The sequence below is a fragment of the Rhipicephalus microplus genome, chromosome 3, assembly GCF_043290135.1.
Source record: "Rhipicephalus microplus isolate Deutch F79 chromosome 3, USDA_Rmic, whole genome shotgun sequence".
Classification (NCBI taxonomy): domain Eukaryota; kingdom Metazoa; phylum Arthropoda; class Arachnida; order Ixodida; family Ixodidae; genus Rhipicephalus; species Rhipicephalus microplus.
In genome coordinates this window covers 247,560,586-247,584,831 of record NC_134702.1, presented here as the reverse complement: position 1 = coordinate 247,584,831, position 24,246 = coordinate 247,560,586, and the positions used below count along the sequence as shown (strand labels likewise).

Here is a 24,246-nt window from a genome sequence, read left to right as displayed (position 1 = left end):
TATATATTCTGCATGTGCGTCTTTTACTAGAAAAAGCATACATTAGTAATATTAAAGGCCGTAGCGCTTATCACGCTGCGCTGACCATGCAATGCTTGCACGGAACAGGGAGTGTTTCCAACGCTTTGCTAAGGTGGTGGAATCTACCCGTCGCCTTGCGTTCTACACCTTATCACCTCTGAGATGGGCGGGCACACCCCTATCAAAGCCACACGCTTTGTTTTCTAGGAAGACTGCCAGATGGCGCTCATGTCTCACGTGCGACATGATTTGATGTTCTTTTTCGCCTTAGCTGTACGCTCGAGGCACTCAAACGCAGTGCCTACAGAATACCACTCACCGACTTTCTTGCGCAGAACACCAAATAAATGTCCTGTTCACTCTCTCCACACGCAAGACTATCGTCTTTTGACGACATTTGCAGAAACATGGAGATACGGGGCCAATTTTTTACAATGGGGGTCCATATATTTCCTCACACTGAAGTATTTCGCATCAATACACGGGTCCCTGATTTATTCAGTGAGTTATATTTAGATCTATGAACATGGGTCAGTTCAAATTGAATGTTTGTAGTATTCGCATTGCCACGGAACTAGGCATGTTTGCAATTAACAGGCTAAGCTTACTCTGATGCAGCTGCTGTGCACGCATGCTGCGCCGTAGGACAAGCTTGGCGCACATACGCTAAGCACGGGTGAACTCTTCCAATGGGTCGCACCACTCTCTGGGCACTTAGTGCTTTTTTTATATTTACTTGAAATGCACGCTTGCGCGTCGTATAATATACACGTGAACGATTGTAGACAACACTAGCGCAATGTACCCGTGCCACAAAGATGGAGAGTAGTTGACTAATTGCAGCATTGTAATTGACAGTTGTTACTGTCACGTTACAATGCACTGATAATCGCACATTGGTATGCTCACACAAAATTTAAGACTTGAAATAAAAGCAAGCGTCCTTCATACTTTGTCAGTAAAAAAAGCAAAGCCCCCGGTTCTTGCTGATTGGCAGAGTGTTATTTAAAAGAAGCTAATAGCACAGCAGGGGTGTTGCTAGGATTTATGCGTGCAAGGGAACAGAAAGAGGAAAAAAGGGGGCCTGGCGCAATTTGTATGTAAATTTTTGCCTGTAGTTGCATATGTGTGGATCCGAATCGCAAGCTTTTTTTTTTTTTTGCGAAATGGGCCAAATCCTGACCCAAAAGTAGCTCAAATGACACTCAATTGGCTCATACATACGTTCACGTTTCCTCTAAAACAGTAATATTAAAACATTATTTATAAATATTACTGTTCTAGAAGAACGTTGATACTATGTATATGTCAAGGCAGCGTTATTTGAGCTTGTTTCGGTTCTAGATTTGCCCCATTTTGAATTAAAAAATATCTCCTCAGACGAACATAAAAAAGGCTGGGAGATGTGTCAAATATGGAACAACCTCCTTGCTACCCTTCCCTAACCTTTTATTTATATCAATGTTCCACAAGTAACAAATTTTGACTCCGAAATGTCGAAACAACGCCGCAATAACGCCTCACCCGGGAAAAAAAAATGTACATTACGAAGGCTACGCATTTGCCACCTGCACACGTCAGTGGCAGAAAAAAAGACTTCGAAGCTCTGCTAGCAAATAAATATGTTGTCAAGCATGAAATATTACCCTATATCTTGGAGGCTTGAATTAGCTTGGAAATTATATCATAAAACGGTACTGCTATGTGTTTTGGTTTCGGTTTCGGTTTTGAGGTCTCGGGTACTGTATCTCGGGGCAACTGCGCATCGCCATCGTCAACAGGCAGACTTTGAATTGGGTGGTAACATGTCGTGTGCGTGTTTTGCTGCAGGCTGACGGTGGTTTATTATTTTACTATTCACTTGCTTTGTCAGGGACGCGTACTTATACGGCTTGCACAGTTTAACTTGTGCTTACAGTAGATACAGTACGTGTCACTGCAATCTGTAGCGTGTCGGCTAGTACAGAACAACTTCGGTGCGGCGGAGTGTGTGTCCTCTGTCAACGGCTTTCGTTGAAGCTTGTGCCCGCCGCAAGAGAGTGTTTCCGATCAAGCAATCAACGGACTGTACGCTGGGAGCTACATGGAGAACGCTTTTGGATTTCGTGCTATTGCTGAAAAGGTAAGCTTTCGTGTATGCGAACAACGAAGTGCAGAAGTGCGTGCCTGCCTGCCAACTCCCGATTTGCCCGCGATACTCGTAATTGCAGGAAGCGACCGTCTCATGGCGTCGGTAGCTTCGTGACCTTCGCTCGCTGTGTGCTTATCAGCTGCGATGTCTCAACAGTCGCAGTGTTCGTGAACCTCGCTTTGGGGCATGGTTAAAGAAAACGGGGGGATGTCAATGAGGGTGGCGACTTGGGCTTGTTGTTGTTGGGGGATGTGCCCCGCGCAGATAAACCTTACGGCATTCGACAGCGGGTGAGAAAACAAAGGGGGGGGGGGGGGGGGCTGAGCGAGCCCAGGTGGGCGACAGAAATGGCATAATAATAATAATAATAATAATAACGAAGCAGATCAACGGTAAAAGAGGCGCCAGTTGTCAGTTAGCGGGACTGCAGTGGACAAATGGGGCGCGTTTATTACGCGGGAGAAAAAAAAAATCCAGATTTCAATAACTGAAGATAGGGGTTCGTTTTTAATGCGAGTAAATACGCTATATAAAGCAACAATTGAAAAATGCTTAAACTTTGTATCAGTACCCCTTTGATGCCTGCGCTTTGCGGTGGCGTGACGTGTTTTGTTAAAAATCGTGCAGCTAACCAAAGAATTTATATCTACCTTGTTTGATCAGTGATTCGCGCTTTTCATGCCTTGCTAGGTTTGTTTATATTTATACTAGTTTATCGTAATTAATCAGGATATAGAAATACTGATCTGCTTCAGTAAGGGATTGAACAGCCACACTCAATTGCACACATCTTTTTGCATTTTTGCACCATTGTACTGCGGCACATAGAATATTGTAGAATAGAATATTTCTGTATATTTTGGTGTAGGGTTTTGCGATGTGGTTACATATGAAAGCTTAGCCAAAGTGTACCAACAAACACGCACACAAAACTTTCAGTTAGACTGATACAGCACAGATGATAATGGTGTAGGCATAGTTAGCCACTAAAGAACACGCTCGCGAAAAACAAAATGAGGATGGCGACACAGGTGGCTGTAAATGAAAGCAGGCAGACCTAACAGCTCTTGTCTGTTTCATGCATTTTGTCTGTGCAGGTTTCATCCTTACGAATGTAAGGACACTGATCCAACTAATAAGCCCTCCATGCATATATTCCTGTTAGCTTCTTCTCCAATATGTCGTGCATTTTTCAAATTACACATATTTATGGTCCAACATTTCAGAGCTTATTGAGCATATATTTAACTTACTTGTGATACATTATCTGTTGCATGGCTGTTTTTATGAATTAAAAAAATTCAACTGCGAATGAGCTGCTTATGCATGCACTCGAAGAATAGGGTTAGCACGTCTTATTTATTCTTGAGAGTAGTCAGTTTTACTCGTGGCCTAAGGTAATCATTTGTTGACCAATAAGCAACGTGTGAAAGACATAAAATTATCGAGTACACCAAATTTATGTAACTGGAGAAGAAATTTAGAGGTGAGCTTCCACAAATACACAGTGCTGTTTTTCCAGCAGCAGTTGTCATATTGTAAGTGCTGTTGATCCTTCCATATTGGGGCTTGCTCGATGTTTTACACTATTTTCACACAGTAGATTGTACATCTGTGATGTGTACATGTCTACACAACGATCCTTCAAAGTAAATGATAAATATTGCTACTTTTCTGTCTGAATGGGTTTATATAATTTTTTATATCAATCATTGTAGTGGCCTATTGGTTAGGGTATTCTAGCTTAGCAAGAAAACTTGGTATAAACGCTGAAATTTGAGCTTCCCAGTATATTTCAAGCTTCTTGGTAGGTGCATGATTCAAGAGAGAAGCACTTTTTCACCACCACCACGATGGTGAAAAAACCATACTCAAACATGGCACTTGCATTCGTACACTAATATGCACAGATGCTTGTAAACGTAAAAGTGAATAGTGGTAAAGCTGAAAGTGGAGAAGCTGGAGCGTTTTATTATATGACACATCATAATCAGGTTCTGATTGTTCCCAGTATTTTTTAAATGCTTAGTTGAATGTTGTGCATCTCTTACATGCAGAATGTTGAAAGGAAAGCACACTACGTCTTCTACGATGGACTGGGTGCTGACAATGCAGTGCACTCTTCATCACAACCTGAAAGCAGCTGTTCCGGGCTCAGGACCTCACTCAAAGGGTCGCAGCAGTGGTGGACGCTACTCATAGGGTGCACCAAATATCTTGTACATTTTAGGAACATTCCTCTGATGGGAAAGGCTTCATCTCAAGCTATGTGTTTTATATACCTATTTATATTTTCAATACAAGTATCAGTTTGCCATCAGATCAACAGCAGTGCGTGTAGAAAACTGTGTACAATGCATAATGTTACAGTTGTATGAAAAACTGGAGATGTCTTGCATGTCGCCAGCTTAAAAGGTTGATCCACTAATGGGTCAATCCAGGCCAAACATCCCAGCTATTTTAGCGACCATCTCAAATGCATTAAAAAAAATTGTGATGATTTACTGCATTGAAAACAGTGAAACAGTAAAATAATTTCAAAAGAAAAAAAATTTTCGGTCACGTAGTTGCCTTCTGAACTTACTGGAATATCGTTTCAGTGTGGTTTGTGGGAAGGTAGTTTGAAAGTACTGCTCATTGCTTCGATACCAAAATTTGTCTACATGTTAAGCACAAGTTCATGTGTGAAGTGTTTGAAGCACAGTAATATTAGTGCAATTTCACTGGCACATACGCCTCCAAGACTAACAATGTGCTTGATACGACTGGTTGGTGCTGTATGGTAGACAAAGAAAGTGCTTAACAGCGCAAAGGACAAGAAGGGAAAGAAGAAATGAGAACAGAGTCCTGAACAAACATTCAAAGTTTATTGCAAACCAACTGCAATATATAGAAAACAGAATCTGTGCATAACCACGCACCATAAGCAGAATCGCACATACATGCACCATACAGCCTACCTTATCAACAACCGGTCATGTAAATGGACCCAAGATAACTAACTTCACAGCAGTTGAGAAAAATTGAGGGTACGCTAACACAGGAAGCACCAAGTTGTTGAATATAGAAAGCTTCACTAATCTCGTGCTCGTGCCGATTTTTATATCCCCCATGATCAAACACTTGTCGAAAATTGGCTGACAACAAGACTTATTACAATGGTCTGCCAAGTGGCTGGGAAGGAAACCTTTTAGAGAGTTAGCATCCCCCTCAACCGATCATTCATGCATCGCCCTGTTTGGCCAATGTAACCATGCCCAAAAGTAAAAAAATATCTTGTAGAGAATCGCTAAAACACATTCAAGATGGCACGTAGCGTGTTTCTTAGTGCATTCTTCTTTCTTAGGTCCTTCGCTGTTGACCCTGTGACATAGCCCAGCGAGTTTATCGCGTGCGCAGAACACAACTCTTACACCTATTTTGCCAGTGACCTTCTTTAGCCTTTGGGAAACTTCGTGTATGTAGGGAATAACAGCCTTGCTAGAATGAGGCTTGTTGAGTTAGCTGTTGCTTTGTCTCTTATCAACCACTCTTAGTGACGTTCGGAGAGTCTCGGCAATGGAAGTTAGCTCGGGATTAGAAAAGCCTCCTTGTTGAAGGCAGTGAACTTGGAGCGAGAAACTGCACTCTATCTGGTGGTGACAAGAGCCAGTTAAAATTGCCTTTAGGCAGGAAAAAGCGATGCTTCACTTGACCAGCTTAGAATGGGCGGACGTAAAAAGGAGGTCTTTCTTGAGAATGACTCGTACCGCCAACATACATGATGAACAAAAAAAAAAAGCATTTCTAATTCTAGACATCGTAGCTTGTCGTCAGAAATAAACTCCGACGTTATTTCTAGTTTCTTCATTTCACACCCAAAAACTTCAAATATCTCATCGGTGGTTCGCCTAGGGTCAGATTGATCGATGCGGTAAAGCACTAAAAAGTCGTCAACGTAGTCGAACACTTTAACTGTACTCGTGTGATCAAAGTTAGCCATGAGACTTCTTTCATACCGCGCGAGTAAAAAGTCACAAAGAACCGGTGCTAAACTTGAGCCATTGCACACATCTGCACCGGTGAGATATTTGACATTTTTTGGCGTGAAATGATGCAACTGGAATTAAAGTCGGAGTTCGATTCATGACGACAAGTTACGATGCCTTGACTTGGAAATGGTTTTTTGGTTGACCATGTATATTGGCGGTACGAACCTTTCTCAAGGAAAAGCCTTCTTTTTACGTCCACTAATTCTAAGCTAGTCAAGCGAAGCATCGCTTTTTCCTGCCTAAAGGCAATTCTTACTGACTCTTGTCACCGCCAGATAGAGTGCAGTTTCTCGTTCTAAGTTCACTGCCTTCAACAAGCAGGCTTCTCTAATCCCCTGCTAACTTCTATTGCCGAGACTCTCCTAACGTCACTAAGATTGCCTGATGAGACACAAAGCAAGAGCTAACTCAACAAGCCTCATTCTAGCAAGGCTGTTATTCCCTATGTACACGAAGTTTCCCATAGGCTAAAGAAGGCCGCTGGAAAAATAGGTGTAAGAATTGCGTTGTGCGCACGCAACAAGCTCGCTGGCCTATGTCGCAGGGTAAACAGCGAAGGACCGGATAAAGAAGCATGCACTAAGAAACACGCTATGCACCATGTTGAATGTGTTTTAGCTATTCTCTACAAGATATTATTTACCTGTGGACATCGGCCAAACAGGGCGATGCATGAATGATCGGTTGCGGGAGCACGCTAACTCTCTAAAAGGTTTCCTTCCCAGCCACTTGGTAGACCATTGTAATAAGTCTTGTTGGCAGCCAATTCTTGACAAGTGTTTGATTACAGGGGATATAAAAATCGGCGCGAGCACGAGATTAGTGAAGCTTTCTATATTCAAGAACTTGGTGCTTCCTGTCTTAGCGCACCCTCAATTTTTTTAACTGCTGTGAAGTTAGTTATCTGGGGTCCCCTTATATGACCGGTTGTCGATAAGGTAGGCCGTATGGTGCATGTATGTGCTATTCTGCTTATAATGTGTGGTTATGTGCAGATTCTGTTTTCTGTATATTGCAGTTGGTTTGCAATAAGCTTTGGTTGTTTGTTCAGGGCTGTGTTCTCGTCTCATCTTTTCTTTCTTGTCATTTACGCTGTTAAGCACTTTCTTCGTCTACTACGCCTACAAGAACTTAGCCAACATTTGTTATGAATGTCTGACTAATGTATACTATCTACACAAAAGGTATATTTTGAGGAAATAATATGAGACTTCTTAAGCTGCTAAACATTACGAGAAAGAATTACGAGTTTCGCAGAATCGTCATTTTCGTTTATATTGAGACCCGATTTGCACTGTGGAGTGGTCCAAATAAATATGACCTTCAAACCTGAATCGAAAGGAAAAAAAAAGGTATTTTCATGTGCCAATTGTTATCATTACATTTTTTTGTTTTAAGGAAGAAAATAAGTTTTGAATATTCCCATTGATGAAAATAGGAAATTTCAAGGTGGCAGCTGTTGTATGACGAAATGGGAAGATAGGCACCAATGGGAATGCTAAAAAATATTTTCTTCCTTAAAACAAAAAATTCAATGACAGTATATGAAAAGAAGTGTTCATTTACTTTCAATTTATGTATAAAGATAATTTTTAGTTAAGCCACCACATGGCATAAATCGCATCTGAATAGGATCAAAAATTACGATTTTGTAGAATTTATGATTTTTTCTCATAAAGTTTACCAGCTTGATAAGTCTCAAATATTTTTTTCTCAAAATATACCTTGCGTGGAGTAGGTATTCACTACACAGACATTCATACAAACTGCAGTATTGCAATAAAGAAATTGCAAACATAGCACATTTTGGATAAATTCTTAGAAGCATATCTGCCAGTATAGTTGCAATAATATTACTGAGCTTCAAACACTGTACACAAGAACCTTTACTCAACATGTAGACCAAGTTTGGTATAGAACGTACTTTTAAAATAAATTTTTTCACACACACCTAAACGGATCCCGGAAAGTTCCGACGGCAACCTTGCGACCAAACATTTTTTCTCTCCGAAATATCCTACCGTTTCACTGCTTTCATCAATACAGTTAATCAGCACAATATTTTTCGAATGCATTTGAGATGGTCGCCAAAGCGGCTGGGCGTTTAGCATGAAATCACCCTAACAGTGTGTCATGAACACAGAAAAAGGTCCTATGCTTATTAAGCTCTTTATTTACCAAAAAATATACTGAAAGTGCCTCCTCTGAGGCACTGTATAGTGCCGCTTTTTTCACAGTTCTAAGGGAACTACCTGCACGTGCTATTGTTGTTTACATGTGCAGCAGTAGCATCAATATGTAGTAGAACTTGCTGTTGGGATAGTTGGTGCATGTTTGCATTAAATATTAGTCAATTTTGCGCCAAAATGACGACCACATAAACGAAGAAAACACATAAACGGATTGGGCACTCAATTGCAATTGTTGATTTCTTGAGGAAATAGGCTGATATAAACCCACTTTTTGTCAACGCTTGTGCAACCTACTCGGGCCGTCCCTTACCTAATCACGCTATAAGACACATGATCGCTAGATACCGTGCTTCCAGCTCATACATAATAAGTGAAGTTTTGCTAACGTAATTGATACCCCTTTTCTTTTGTGAAAGCCCATCAAAATGGCTCTTGGTGTGAATCCACATGAAGTGACTTGTGCTCTTGAACGGGCACCGTCGTTATTCTTTGCCGTAAGGGCGTGTTCCCTCGCTCGATCATTGACGCAGCGCCTCGTCGTCTGGCTAACATGTGTCTTTCTGCACGATAGGGGTATTTTGTAAACCACTTCAGTGGCAGACTTCGTGAATGGCCATGCATGCTTCTTTTTACAGCCTTTCAGCTGCTCAGCATGATTTTCAGCGATGCACCGGCGCAATTTTGCTAGTTTGTTAGGGGCACGAACACAATCAGTACTTCATGCCGGCTCGCCACCTTTTTAAGGTTGTACGTATGAATATATAGTATATTATGAATATAAGGTACAAACAGCTGCTAGTCAGCACCCGTCCTGTTCATGTGTTTTCTTTGTGCGGTCGTGGTTTTGACGTGGAATTGGCTATTCAATTCAGGCATTCATGTCTATTCACAGCACATGTTTAATGTCTGTAGCAAAATATTACATGATATTTTCGTATTCATATTTGCATGTTCAAGAGAACAGCAGCCGTGCCAATTGTGTCAATTGGATACAATTTCCTAATTTTGCACAAAACCATTATGAAATGCCCAACCAGCCTCAATTATTTCTCAGTATTGTTAATTTTATCAAGAAACATAAGATTCATTATTCAACTTAAGTTTGCGCATCACCATACAATTGATTGATGTGTGCAGTTTAATGTCCTAAAGCCACCATTTGATTATGAGACGCTTTAGGGGAGGGCTCCAGAAATTTCGGCCGCCTGGGGTTCTTGTGCACCCAAATCTAAGGAAATGGGCCTACAGCATTTCCGCCTGCATGAAAAATGCAGCTGAGTACTTTGGCGACTAAACCATCGAGGCGGGGTCGTCATCATCCAATCTAATACAGATGTGCCAACCGTAATTATAACTTTTAATTGACTATATTCTAACCTCACAGCAAAAGAAAAGAGTAGAACAGTTTAAAAGAAATTTCTACCCCCCCCCCCCCCTTTCTATGACGTCCACAACGCTTTTTAAGTCGCTTTTGCCAGAATACGCTTTCGCTCTGCGGAAAAGTGCTTCTTGATTTACAGGACACAAAACGTTTTTGTCCCTATATTACTCTGCCATGCAGATGCCATTCAATAACGAGTACTAGTATAAGTGCTGGCCGCCTTTTAGAGTGATTTATGAGGTTTTTGCAGCCTTAAGCGACGATAAAAAAAATCGTATACCACTTTTTTTCTTTTTGCCACCCCCTTGAGCTCCTCCTTTACGAATATCTGGAATTTCTGGGTCGCCTGTCAAACAGTTGGACGAGCTCACCAAATGCTACTGCGAGTTTTACACCCGTATTTTAGAACGTCCCTTCACTAAATGCTTCACCTTGACTTGAGAAAATTGATTCCAGCGCAGTCTCTAGGCAGAGCAAGTCACTCAATATCAGGGATAATCTGCTGCGATTCTCAAGAAACACAGCATCATTTTTAGACAAGCGGTGGTGCTGTGCTCAGCTAGTACAAGTGAAGGATGAGATTCGAGTCGAGGAGCATTCGTATATAGAGAGGATAGCATTGTTTGCACTGTGGGACAGTTCAAGAGTGCTTTTGTTGAAATAGCTGCACTCTCGTGTATTTTGAATGAATTAGCGTATGTCAAATAATTTCTACATATATTTTTTTGTGTGTGTGATTCAGTATAATTTGTTGTACTACTGTAAATTTGGAGCCCCACCGTGGTGGTCTAGGGGCTATGGTACTCGGCTGATGACCCCCAGGTCGTGGGATCGAATCATGGCTGCAGTGTCTGCACTTCCGATGGAGGCAGAAACGCATTAGGCCCGTGTGCTCAGATTTGGGTGCACGTTAAAGAACCCCAGGTGTTTAAAATTGCCGGAGCCCTCCACTACGACGATTCTCATAACCATATGGTGGTTTGGGGACGTTAAACTGCACATATCAATCAATGCTGTATATTTAAAATTTCAAGCTCAAAAATGCTGTGTTTGTTTTTCCTGAAACCTGCTCCAAATTTAGATTTTCTCCCTAGAAAAGCAAGATATGATGCTCCAAAATATTGCTCCAGATGATAGCTTGGCTGCTCCACCTCTGCTAGCTGTAAGTGGTTACTCTTTCACCCTGCTTTTGTGTGCCCATTTTATGTTCTTTGATGTTGCATTGTTTCAGGGGGACATATTATGTGATGCGCTTGATATTTTACATCTTTAAATCGACTCTGCGTGGTTAGTATCTAGTGACACTGTTAAGCTATTGTAATTTTGCCTATTGTTTTGACTCCTGTATTATTGTTTCCCCAGTATTCTGAATGTCTGAACACACAAGGGTTATTGTGAAATGAAAATGCCATTTTAAGACTGTTTTGTCATTACATTCATTAGAATACCACTAGCCTTGCATAATATGCGTAAGGCATGCCACAACACATGCAAACTGTGGCGTATCATTGTGGTAATTGTAGTGTGCATTGATATATTATTTTTTAAGTGCAAATAAAGGCTCTTTTGTTGTATTTGATATGCATGCATTGGTCGTTAGAGCTCCATGCCGTACCATTGACGTCTGATTTCCGGTCTTCTTTTGTAGCAAATGGCATTCTGCTTTGCACAATTAAAAAAGGCTTTTGATTAAGGTACAATTTGTCTCTGAATCCTGTATGTTCTCTGTGTCTAATAAAATAAAGCTTGATTTCGTTTTGCACAATGGCATGACTTTGTGAATGTTGTGTTATGTGTGGCAGCTAATTTTGAGTGATGCCTTTGCATTAAGCTAGGATTGCGTGTTATATGCCGTGCTTCATATATGCACCATAAAAGCTGTGCTAAGGCCAGGATTACCACACTGTGGCAGGAGCCACTACAATAGGACATCTGCACATGAAAGGTCTAGCTAAAGGGTAAGCTTTCACGTGCTTCCACAGGGGGTTACTGGAAAGGGGTAACTTTCGAATTATGGTATTTTTTGCATGGGCGTTGGGGCATTATTCAGCATGAACACCCTCGCACCCTTTTTGCTGTTTGTGCAAAACACTCCTACACTACTTTTGTTTTTTAAGGGTGTTAGGGTGTCATAGCAATATTACACCCTTACGCCCTTAAGATTACTTGGGTACATTCGCTTTTACACCCTCACTCCCTTGAGGCCACTTGGGTGTACATTTGTCTTTCCACCCGAAGAAATGTTTGTGCCATAGGGTGTAAATTCGGAAATCCGCCCCACGATATAGGTGTAGCCCTGCTTTATACACCCATTTCGTGGGGTGTTGGGGTGTGAGTTATAGACACTATAAAACACCTATATGGGTGTAATTTGGTTTACAGTGTAGTTGTTTGCAGCTTCTTCTGAACTTTCACGGTCTAAAACTTTGAAGCAACTTGATGTAGGCTTTCTTCGTCCTTGAGATTTTGCAAGCTGGCTGGTGGCTGGTGTGAGACCTGCGTCGGCGACGCGTTTGCGCCGACCACCGATGATGCACTCGCCCGGCCCACGGGGACGGTGGCTTGTCAAAGTGTCACTGGCATTTCACCGGCTACAACTTTTAAGCGGCAAGAAGGCCCACCTGGTCGTCGGTGTCAAGCCGGTGGCGTAGCCGGTGGCCAGTGGGCGGTGGCACCGCCCACTGGCCAAGCAAAGAATGTGTTTCATAAAAAATAAAGGCTGCTGAATTGAACAACAGTTTATATTATCTGTTGCACCATGTGACCGCACCCATCAAATAACTGATACAATGTACAGATTGGAACGATGTAGAGGCACACAGTAACGGTGTAAGGCATGCCCATGCACTAGAAGCAAAAGGAACTGCGACTGCGAACCGCCTCGTTCATTTGAAAAGACTAACGCTCCATAGCTTGAACAGCCTGGATAGCAAACATCTATTTTCACTTCGTTGACCATGTACCAACCGGCCCAAATAAGCACTTTAGCAAACATCTATTTCTCTACGTGTAAAGCGTCACAGCTTTGCCGTAAAGGCGAAGAAATGAACGTGATAGCAACAAATTTGGAGGTCACGCGTAGAATGGCAAACAGATTGAAACATGCTCCACCTTTGTCGAGCACAACAGACGCGCGAACGTGTTCCCAGCTACAGAGGAACAAGAATAAGCGTCTCAGTTGTTACTTCACCGTGTCTGAAAATCACGCCCTTTTCGCAAGTGGAGAGGGCGCAAAGATTTCTGTAACATTTGTGCATTTCGTAAATACAAAAGAATTATTCTGGTGAAAATCCGAAGCCAGCCAAGAAGTACGATCATCTCCTCCGCGAGATAAGGACGTGCGATTAAGCGTCCACTCCTTCTCTTCGCATAGGAAAGTACCCGTGGGAGATGAGAACCCGCGCCACCACCTCGTGACAATGTGGCGACGTGCGTTCATTTGCGCCATATTGCTGCTAATGCCGAAAACACGATAGCTACCCTTCACCCCCCCCCCCCCAAGATTCCTGTCACCAGCGGTAAGTGGTAGATATAAATAGTCGTTTGAACGTTCGAGGACGTTCTCCTCGGTGGTTCAGTGGTTAAATTCCGCGCGCTGGAGTCTTTTTCTTGATTACTTTTCTTTCTTGTGTTTTTTTATATATAGATACGTATACATATACGGCGAGAGACTTCGACGCCGGCAGCAAAATGTAGCCGAAAGTGTCCGTCATATTACTATCGCAATCAAATAATGACAATAAATACTGCACACCAGCAAGCAATTAGTAATGGCCAGCTGTCATTCATTGTATAGCCATGCCGTACTTCTGAGTAAGGCCTAGTAAAACGCTGCCGCCGCGGTGTCTCGCTTCGTCGCCGCTGCTCCTGATTCAGCGCCTTGAAGTGTTCATGCATGGCCACTCGGGCTTTTCCTACGGTTTAGAGCATTTTACACATTCACACGCATAGTACAGCTCACGCATATTCAGTCCATATGACGGAGCACCAGCTGATAATTAAGTTTTGATATAATTACACAAGCATTAAACTCTAGGCAGGTTTAGTATAAAGGCATGTGTGTTGAAGGGTTTCCACGAGGTCCGTTAAAAATGTGCCTACGCCATCAATGTTTGTTGCTTAATTATTCGTAGAAGCAAAAACCCATCAGGGTTATATAGAAGGTCAAAATGTGGTGCCTATATATGCCCGGTGACTGAAAGGCAGTGCAGCGCAAGGGCCTAGTCATGGTCAGTGTGGGTGTTTTATTATTATGCGAACGTTGGGGGCATTTTTGTGCGTGTGAGATCAATATTGTGTGCTTGTGAAGTATTTATCTAAAGATACAATTGCGTACGGTATGTTCTAGAATTTTTTTTCGCTGAGTGGATGTAAGAAATTACTCTTATTGTGACCTGAAAAAATTTACCGACGATGTAATATAAACCCCATCATGCTGGGGAGTAAATTTTTAAATGTGAATCAGTTCTCAGCGAATCTCGGGGGCTCTGAGCACATCTATCTATCTATCTATCTATATATCTATCTATCTATCTATCTATCTATCTATCTATCTATCTATCTATCTATCTATCTATCTATCTATCTATCTATCTATCTATCTATCTATCTATCTATCTATCTATCTAGCCGCTTACATTTGGGGGCTCTCGTGTCACCCCCTTCACTTTGCGTGAACAAAAATTAGCATGAAAGAGTAAAATAGTTTTACAAATATGACGCGCTGGTAAAGACACTAATAATCTCATAATCTCGTCACGTACGTCCTAAAACACTTCCCGCCGGACAGTGGCACATACCCATGGGTGGGCGTGTGCCGCTAGTTTGCGGGTATGTGCCACAGGTGATTGACACATAGTATATACCCAGAAACGACGAGAACTCACATGGACAACTTCAATGCGTGGGCGTTAAGTAATTACCAGACATCGGCAGCGTCGAACCAAATAAGGCATATAATAAATGTCAGGGTTGCAGCTGAAATCGAACCAAAGAATTTTGCGTAGCAATGAAGCATTCTACCTTAAAGCTACGCCAGGTCTCGTAACTACTTTTCAAATAAGCGCTAGTCTTCGTGAAATATCAATAATGGTTGCAGAGCTGCCTAGCCAATTTTATAAACATTGCATTTGTACTCCTTTATTACAGCCGTCACGTCGGGTTAACGTTTATTGTGGTTAGGTGCCATGCGCTGAAGTTTATTTATGTAGCAGTGTCCAGGACCAGCATCTTCGCGAGCATCGGTGTTTCTTTTCAGGTTGTTCTGTTTGTGATACGCATGTTACGGTTGACATCGTTTCGCAAGTGCAAACTGCTGGTTGCATCAACATCTGAAATCCTTCAAGATATGTCTGTTGAATGCAACTTTTCTACATATATTTATTGCCTTCTTATGACGTGTCGCTCAACAGGAGAAATTACAATACGGCCACCATCCCTCCGCACGCTCCACATAACGTCAATTCCCAGGTACCTGGGATCTACCGATATTTTTAATACTCCCTTTGAACGGTGTTTCTAAAACCCTCATTGGGGCCATTTACTATAGGAGAAGTCATGTACTCCCATTTGCGCTTATTTTTGTTTACAGTGTACCATTACCAATGTCACTTTTTAAAAATTGCTTGCTAAAATAATATTAAAGTTCTGCGTCTGTGTTTTACTTTTTTATTAACCAAATAAATATGTTTTCTCAAGTGTATAAGTTCTTTGTTTAAAAATCCATCCATTAATGACTCCCTTTATTCCCGCAGACCATTTGTCAAGACAGGGCGTGAGAAGTTCGGCAAAGAAAGCGTCCAATATAGTTTTTTCCACACATGCGTAAGTGGACCACCAGTTTCCTTGCAATCCTCCACCTCCCCCCCCCTTTTTTTTCTGTTCATCAGTCATTTGTTTCGTTACTGACAGTGCGGCTCTTCTTATTCCAGAATAGTTTGTAGAAAAGTGTTCTTTCTTGTGCACGCACTCTCGCCTTACTGCAGTGTGTACATTTGTTTTTCATCGCTGATTAACTTGCCTCTAGAGCTGGATCCACATTGCTCTCATTTTTTTCTAATATTTAAAAACCTTATATATTCCCGGGCATCTTCCTTTCTTTTCACCATGAAAATACTTTTTTTAAACAGGCAAGAAATCCTGACAAAATGCCTGATTCGAAGCCACCAATCTAGGACCGCCGCTTGTCGCTGGCTGTAATTGGACCCATGGGTGAGGAAGCTTGCTGCGCGTTGCCAAAGACATACCGCAAGAGATGACGTTGAATGCATCAGCATGGCTCGCTCGCTGATTTTGACGCTGGTCTCATCAGCCAGTGTATCGATATTGACGCCATTCGGATCAAGCGACACCAAGAAAGTGCTTAACAGCGCGAATGGCAGAAGGGGATAGAAGAGACGAGAAAACAGCACTCCTGTCATTTGTGCTGTTAAGCATTTTCTTCGTCTAGCATGCGGCACCAACCAGCGCAATCAGGCACCTTGTTCAAGCGATACCAGCGTGAATACTTTGCAGAAGCAAAGAAGTTTGCTTTAGACTTCTAGGCATAACAAAGCAAAAAAATTTGAGCAAAACGAGCGCATGTGATACTTACCTGACCTGACGACACCCCTGTTATACGAACATTTATTGAAACGTGGGTGATAGAGATCCAGTGCAAACATTTTTTTACTTGTATTTAGCGCACGTAAATATACAGGGAACGAAAGACAGGTATACAGACGAGTGCTCACTTCCAACTAAAGTTTATTGCCAAGAAAAGCCAATATTTATCCTACATCGCATACCATTTGGAAACGCATGCAAGAAACCACAATCTAAAAACTCGGCGCACAGCTATCACCTCAGAGTAAAAAAAAAGCGCAAAAACCCACGCGTCTCCTACGCATGAATGCATTATGCAGATAAATCAAACAAATGAAAAGATAGACCACGCATGTCATGGTAAGCAAGAAAAAGGCTATCGCTGGCCTGCTCTCAGCGTCAAAAAATTATCGAGGTAAGCCACTTCACTGGTTAGTAGATAAACAGATAGCTGGCTGACGCACGTAGGAAGCATATTTGTGAATATAGAACGCCTCGAATATTTATCCCATTGTCCTGCCTTTGTCTCAAAAAAAAAGTTTTTTGGGGGAAACTCAGGAATGCACCCACATTTTTGACTGGGCCGCGCAAGATGGGAATATTGCGCACGTTTTGGGGAGCTATGCTTCTCCCTTAGCCTAATATTAAGGCAGCGGCCTGTCTGACCTACGAACTGTACGCCGTAAGCGAAGGGATCTCTGTAAACAACGCTAGAAATAGAGGAAACAAAAGGCATTCCATGGTTAATGTTGCATGTGAGCTGCTTGGGCAATCTTTTGTTGTGTAGGCGCTTGGGAAGAGCTAAACAAATGGAACCAATTTTATGACTTGCAATAAAAACGACGTCCACGTTGTACTGAGAGGCCACCTCCTTCAGTCGATGAGAAAGGCCATGAAGATTGTACGTGGATGTTAGGCAGTGTTGGAGGGAGACGAGGAGGAAGAAGAGGTTAGAAATAAAGAACATGGCTGACACCCCAGCCTAGTACTGTGTATTATTACAAATTGGTGCAGCCGCGTATACATTCTGTGCGGACATTCAAGATGTGGGTGGACTTCACCATTGGAGCAAATCAACACGGTGGCATCCGGATCTTGACCGCAACGCCTCAAGATGAAGAGGAACTAGCGCTTCCGGAAGCAGTGAGCACTGACGCATTTGTTTTTATATATGCACTAAAACGAAGCTCACTCCAGACCATTTACTTGCTAAAAGAACGGTGAGGATCAACATGAAACTTCAAGATTATGAGAATTTCTTGCTGACTCCAGTAAGAAACTATGCGAAGCCTTCTACCGCTGCATCGCCAGACAGTTCCGTCGAGCTGATCAACAAGTTTCTTGAACTGCACCAAGAACAGAATAGGCAGCAAAATAATTTAATGCGCTTGCTTGTAAACGCGACGGAAAGATTAAGCAGACCGAGTCGCGAACACGTGAAGGCAGACATGTTTGACGGATAGTCTAGTAGTCCCGAGTCCTGGCTCACGTTTTACGAGTATGCATGCAATGAAAACTACTGGCACAGCGACGAAGATAAAGTGAAAAACATGCGATTATTCCTATGGGGCATAGCAAAGAGTTTGTACGAATGGCGTCTCAGCGCTCACAGCAACAAACCATGGATAGAGTCTAAAGCAAGCTTTCTGAGCTCCTTCAGCGAGAACAAGATGTTGCTAAGGGACAAAGCAATCACGTTCAAATACAGGTCTGGATCTGCCCTCAGCTATTTTTATGAGAAAATGCACTTGCTACAGCTGGCGGACTCATCTTTGCCGGAGACGTTTGTGGTTCCGCTTATCATTCATGGTTTAAGTCCGGACCTCCAGGAGCAAATACAAATGTGAGGACCCAAGACGGTCGAAGAACCTCTGCAGGGAATGCGAATCCTGTACCTCCAGGACCTAGGGACCCAGCGTCAACCCATGACACCTGCTGCAAGGAATACCGGGGTCATACGAGCTGCGAAACGACGCCCGCTTGCAAGCTGGAGACCTACTGCAACACCCGTATCTTTTTTGACTGCCCAGGCAGGCTCAGACTATGGCGAAGAGCTAGATGACGTAACAAAAAACTATATAGAGAGGGTCTCGGCTTCCACTCGACGACATCAAGAGAAGCTGTTTATTTGTCTCATACAAGTCTATTGTACAGATCTGTTTTTGTGGATGGAAAAGAGCGGAGTGCGTTAGTTGACAGCGGAGCAAGCGTCATGGTTATTAACGCAAATATTGTTAAGTGGGCGAGAGTAAAAGAGGGAATACCATTAGAAGTACACGGATACGATGGAAGACGCGATGTTCATGATAATTGGACTTGTATAACCATATCGTATCTCGGCAACACTGTCACTGCGCAAGCACTGGTACTCGACGGAGTTCCGTATGAGCTATTGCTTTCACGTCCAGTCATCAGTGCACTTCGCCTGAATATCTACTGAACAGGCAAAATTACCACAGAAGAAAAGCGCCGCGCTATCAACGGTGCAGTTTCGCCTTCAAGGACTCCACGGAAACCATCGTCAGGTGAAGATATTAGAATGCTTTACCCAGAATTGCTGTGCCTGAAAAGATATCCTACAGCAACTATGAAGTTTGAGGTTCCATTACAGCTCAGTGATACGACGGTGGTGAGAAAAAAGCCCTATAATATGTCACGAGAGAAGAAAGTGTGGTTCAGAACGAGATTCAAAAGATGTTGGATGCGAAGATTATCCGTCCATCAACGTCTATGTTCGCTTCACCCATCACCATTGCACCAAAGAAAGATGGAAGTGTTCGACTCTGCACGGACTACAGACAAATTATTAGGCAGACTGAGCTTTTTCTGTTTCCTATGCCAAGCATAGACTCTATCATAGATGAAACGGGTGGCTGCAGAGTTTTCTCGCTCATTGACCTATGTAAAGGATTTTGGCAAGTTCCCAATTCTGAAAAGTGCAAGAAATATTTTGCCTTCATCACGCCCTTTGACATCTATGAGTATAACCAACTTCCATTTGGATGGAAGAACTCACCCCCTTGGTTCCAGAAAATGATAAACGACGTCTTTCGACCGTTTATCGGGAAGTTTTGTGACTTCTACATACACGATATATTAGTATACTCCCGCAACGTGGAAGAACACTCAAACCATCTGGCTAGTGTACTTCAAGCACTTTGTGACACCGAGCTCAAAATTAGTGACAAGAACACTGAGTTTTTCAAAAGTAAAGTGGTGTTTCTTGGAAGAGTATTTGACGATCAAACCAAGAAAAACAAAACAGGAATCAGTCGAACAAATCGCAAAAATGCAGAAGCCATATGACTTGAACTTTTTGCGGGTGTTTCTGGGTCTTGCAGGGCATTTCCGGCCATTCATTAGAGATTATGTGACCAAAAGCAAATGCCTCACAGAAATGACTAAGAAGAATGTGCCATTTCAGTGGACAGCAGAGTGGGAATCTGTTTATTACAGCTTTGTGACCATCATTTCATCGGATCCGGTCTTGACTCTTCCAGACTTCAAGTTGCCCTTTGAACTGAGTGCTGATGCTTCTTATTATGGCACAGGCGCAGTGCTTTACCAGAGAGATACCGACTCTCCACGGAGCCGTCAACTGAGGGTCGTCGCGTACTACTCGTACACCTTTTTGAAAACTCAAGTGAACTACACGACTACAGAGAAGGAAGCCTTGGCAGTCTTAATAGCCGTACGCAATTTTACGCCTTACCTGGATGGCAGGAGCTTCAAGCTCTTTACGTAACACCAGGCCTTAACGTATATCCTTAACCTCGCCGAGCCTCGAGAAAAAATTGCTAGGTGGGTGAGTGAACTCCAGCAGTTTACTTTCATGGTCCACCACAGGCCTGGAAAACACGTTAAGGACGCAGATGCGATTTCAAGACTTGAGGTAAATCCTGATCATAAAAATGTCAACTCAACATTGTTGTGGGAGAGAACTGAAGAACTTAAGTTCCATAACGGAAAGTTCACAGTCCCAGAAACAATGGTGCCTCAAATTTTGGAGCTCTATGATGACTCCCCGCACTCAGGTGGACATGGCGGCTTTTGGAGGAGATATCACAAGATTCGTCAGCGTTTCCAGTGGAAACACATGAAAGAGGACTTTCAACGGTATGCTCAGTCTTGTCATCAATGTCAAGTTCACAAAGCCAAGTACCTTCAGAGAACAGACGAGATGGTTTTGCCTCAACATTCCGACGTACAATTTAAAGTCATTCATCTGGATTTCGCAGAGCTCAAGAAGAAGGCTGCAGGAGTAAGAAAAACGCAGTCTTTCCTACTGGCAATAGACCAGTGCACAAGAATTGTGGCTGCACGACTGGGAGGGAAGACGCAAATAGTGTGATTGCTCTTTAGAGTCGAGAGATGTTGAAGAATACGAAAATAGTAATATCAGACAATGAGCCATTGTTTCTCAGTCAGCGTTTGCAAGATTGGGCGAAGGAACGAGGAGTTGTATTGCAACGCTGCGCTCCGTACTGCGCTGCAGGAAATGGCGTGGCTGAAAGAATCATTCGGGATTTGAAGCAGTTCATTTCATTGTATCTAGGTTTTCAGGGTGGATGGAAGTGCTGCTTGGAGGCAGCTGTCGCTTATCACAATCGGTCGCACACTGCGAGCATCGGCTGTAGCTCATATTTTGCATCTTTCTGCAAGGTACCAGTGCTTCCTGCTGATCAAGAACTTTGCATTGCAGACCGCCTGCAATTGTTCGAAAAACGAAAAACTTCGGAAGCCAACCAGCGATACCGGGAAAGTATGAAGCGGAACTTTGACCGTCGCCACAACACGCGGATACCTCAGATACAACTGAACGATCTGGTGCTTGTCAGAAAAGGCCTTCTTGGCACAAAGCAGGTGTACATGGGACCTTATCGCGTGCTGCATATCGAAGTGCAACATGGCGTTCTCAAAAGGGTCGGTTAAACCAACGATGATGGTGTGCTGGAGTTTGCGACCATTGGAAACGTTTTCTTGTATCACCCCAGGAGGGATGAGTCTTCAAAGAGGGGGAGTGTACGTGGACGTTAGGCAGGGTTGGGGGGAGACGAGGAGGAAGAAGAGGTTAGAAATAAAGAAGATGGCTGACACCTCAGCCTAGTACTGTGTACTATTACAAAGATATATAATGACGGCGTACTATCTTCTCTCCTTCACTGGGGCAACTTTTCCTTCATTTGTTTTTGTCTTCATAAGCCTCAGGCACTTTTGGTTGGCTCTGGCGATGCTGCTTTCAGGGTAGCCAGCCTTGCGCAGTTTCTTTACTTCGCCTTTGCACTTTCGCGCATCAAATGCGGGCATAATTGTTTGACCCCTGAATGGTTTCACTTATGGAAATTTCTATTTTTTACCAGCTTGGAATGCGCAAAGAGGTATTCTAGCAGGGCTTTCGAAGAGTGCCGCTCATTTCCAGCACATGTGTGGACCACCTAGCACGAGGTTCAGGTCAAAGAACTTGATGATTTGATCATCAAGGGTTTCGAACGAAAACTTCATGCTAACATTTCTGTGACTCTGGCATAAAATTAATGCAACTTGTGATACAATACACACACCCGAACGCTAAGTGTAAATGCCCCCCTACCAACAAATAAGAGTGAAATTGAGGTAGAAAAACGGCAGCTGCCGGAAACTATCCACAGAAATGGCACACCTGGTACTAAAATGCAATCTTGTTGTTATCAGGTAAACACTCCTTTACAATAATTAACAAAGCATTGTGAGGGAAAGAATAATAAGGGTCCTCAACATCGGTGCTAAAAGCACTGCTGCGAACCGGGTTTTCCTGGCACAGAAACTTCACAACAGAAGATGAGCTGGAAATGTAGTAAGGGTCATCAATTGTCAGAATCTGCAAGTGTCTTTGTAGGCAGCATGAGATATCAGGCTAAGGGAGCACCATGGCTTCCCGAAAAGCACCTCATATTCTCACCTTGAGAGGCGCTCTTAACAATCGGGTGTTTTCCAGAGTTCAGCAATACGAACGTTTTTTTTTCAGGCACAAAAACAGGACAAGAGAAATAATGGACGCCTTCTATATTCACAAATAGGCGTCCACGTGCGGCAGCCAGCCATCTATTAACATACTAACGAGTGAAGTGGCTTGCCTACTTAATTTTTCGACGCTGAAAGCAGGCCAGCGATAGCCACTTTCTTGCTTACCATGACATGTGTGGTCTTCTACCTCAGTTGTTTGATTTCTCTGTTTGATGTCTTCATGCGTAGGAGGCACGTGGGTTATTTGCGTTCTTTTTAAACTCTGAGGTGATAGCTGTTCTCCGGGTTTCTTGGATTGTAGTTTCACGCACGCGTTTCTGTGTTCGGTGGAAGATAATACCTCGCCTTTTCTGTGAATGTACTGTACTTTGGAGTGAGCGCTCCTCTGTATACCTGTTTTTCGTTTCTTGACTGTTTACGTGCTCTAAATACCATTATGATAAAGTACGAACCCGCCCCAATTTCAGTGGTTTTATAATGTTTGAATGTGTATTTTTTATATCACATCTGAACATACACTGTTTTTCGATAGGTCGACCTCACGATGCTAATTGTGGACTGCACAGAAGCCATGCCAGATCCCTTTATTGCTTCGGCAGCCAGCACAAGTGACTTGTATATTCCAGGAAAGATAATAAAACGTGGCATATTAGGTGTCTCTTATTTCCTGATGGTGCTGTGCATCATAAACAAATGATTGAATAGCACACGTTCGCCATATTTCTTTTGAAGTGAAATATTGTTCAAGCAAAAAAAAATTGGCAGTCATCTCCGGGTGTTGACTGCCATTTTACGAAGAGCGCGTTTTTGTATAATCTCGACCATGCTAAGAGAAACGCAAGCTAAACATCACAAATATTGAACTTTGTAACACAAATATAAGTGAATGAGACATAGCTCACAAAACGTCCTAAAATCGTGAGCATTTTTTTTTATTTTAACAATTGTTCTAAGCATGCTGCATTTTCGAAACTTGGTTCCTTTTGGAACGCACTAGCTGCGTCTGTGAACATGTAAACTTGTTCATACTTACAGCACGGATACACCTTTTGTGGCAGCAAAAATCACCTGTATTAGTATCTGTTCATTAATGTGTTATGTATTGCATATCTTTGCTCAAACCATGAAAAAACAAGACTCCTGATCAATAACAAAATAGATAATAAATAAACGTGTAAAGCTCAGTCACATATATTTGTGTTGCTCTCGGATGACTGCAGAAGAATATTTTGGCGAAGCCATTTGGAATTTTATTTACGAAAAAATTACACATCTTTGAACAGTGTGTTTTCAGAGAATTTCTCGTACGGCGTAAGGGACATTTCCTAATGTGGAAGTAAATGAGCGCACAAGGGAAGGAAGCACTTGACCTTGTGCTCGCATATACAGCCAAATCGTGTTGCACCGACTGACGCAGCATTTCAATATTTCCGGCATTTCTGGTTCATAAATAGCACACCTTTATTTTTAACGAGACAACAATAATGAGCGCTTTCGGTGAATGGCAAGGGTTCTGCCACGAAAATGGGTGTAGTCAAACGGCGACGCTTGTGCATATTTTTTTACCTCAAAAAAGGTTTCATTCAAAATGAAGTCACAATTTCGTACTGTACGGTCATTGGGTCGTGCTATACAAAATTTTCAAGCAAATTAGATACACGAAATATATAACGTTTTTTTTCTCTCGCGAAATCAACCTATTGGAACGACATTTCGTCCAGAAGTCAGCAACAAAATTTTTCATACTGCAAAGAAGAAATCGTACGAAGGTTTCGCTGAAGTTTAACCAATGAACTGGCAGACTTTATAAAGAGCTCTTCCCTGCGTGCACTTTACTGTAATCGAAGCACTCCACACATAACTATAACTAGCACAATATTTCCACTTACTGAAGTTGATCTTAAA

At 42.5% G+C, this 24,246-nt stretch overlaps 1 long non-coding RNA gene across 1 annotated transcript in view; it reads left to right on the top strand.

Moving 5' to 3' along the window:
* LOC142804206 (uncharacterized) overlaps positions 1–22,987 on the top strand; it is a 52,314-nt gene extending 29,327 nt beyond the window's left edge. The window contains exons 2-4 of the long non-coding RNA XR_012894510.1: positions 15,510–15,579; positions 15,885–15,966; positions 22,874–22,987. This is a non-coding gene — a long non-coding RNA (uncharacterized LOC142804206). The remainder of the gene's footprint in view (positions 1–15,509; positions 15,580–15,884; positions 15,967–22,873) is intronic.
* Positions 22,988–24,246: the final 1,259 nt, after the last annotated feature.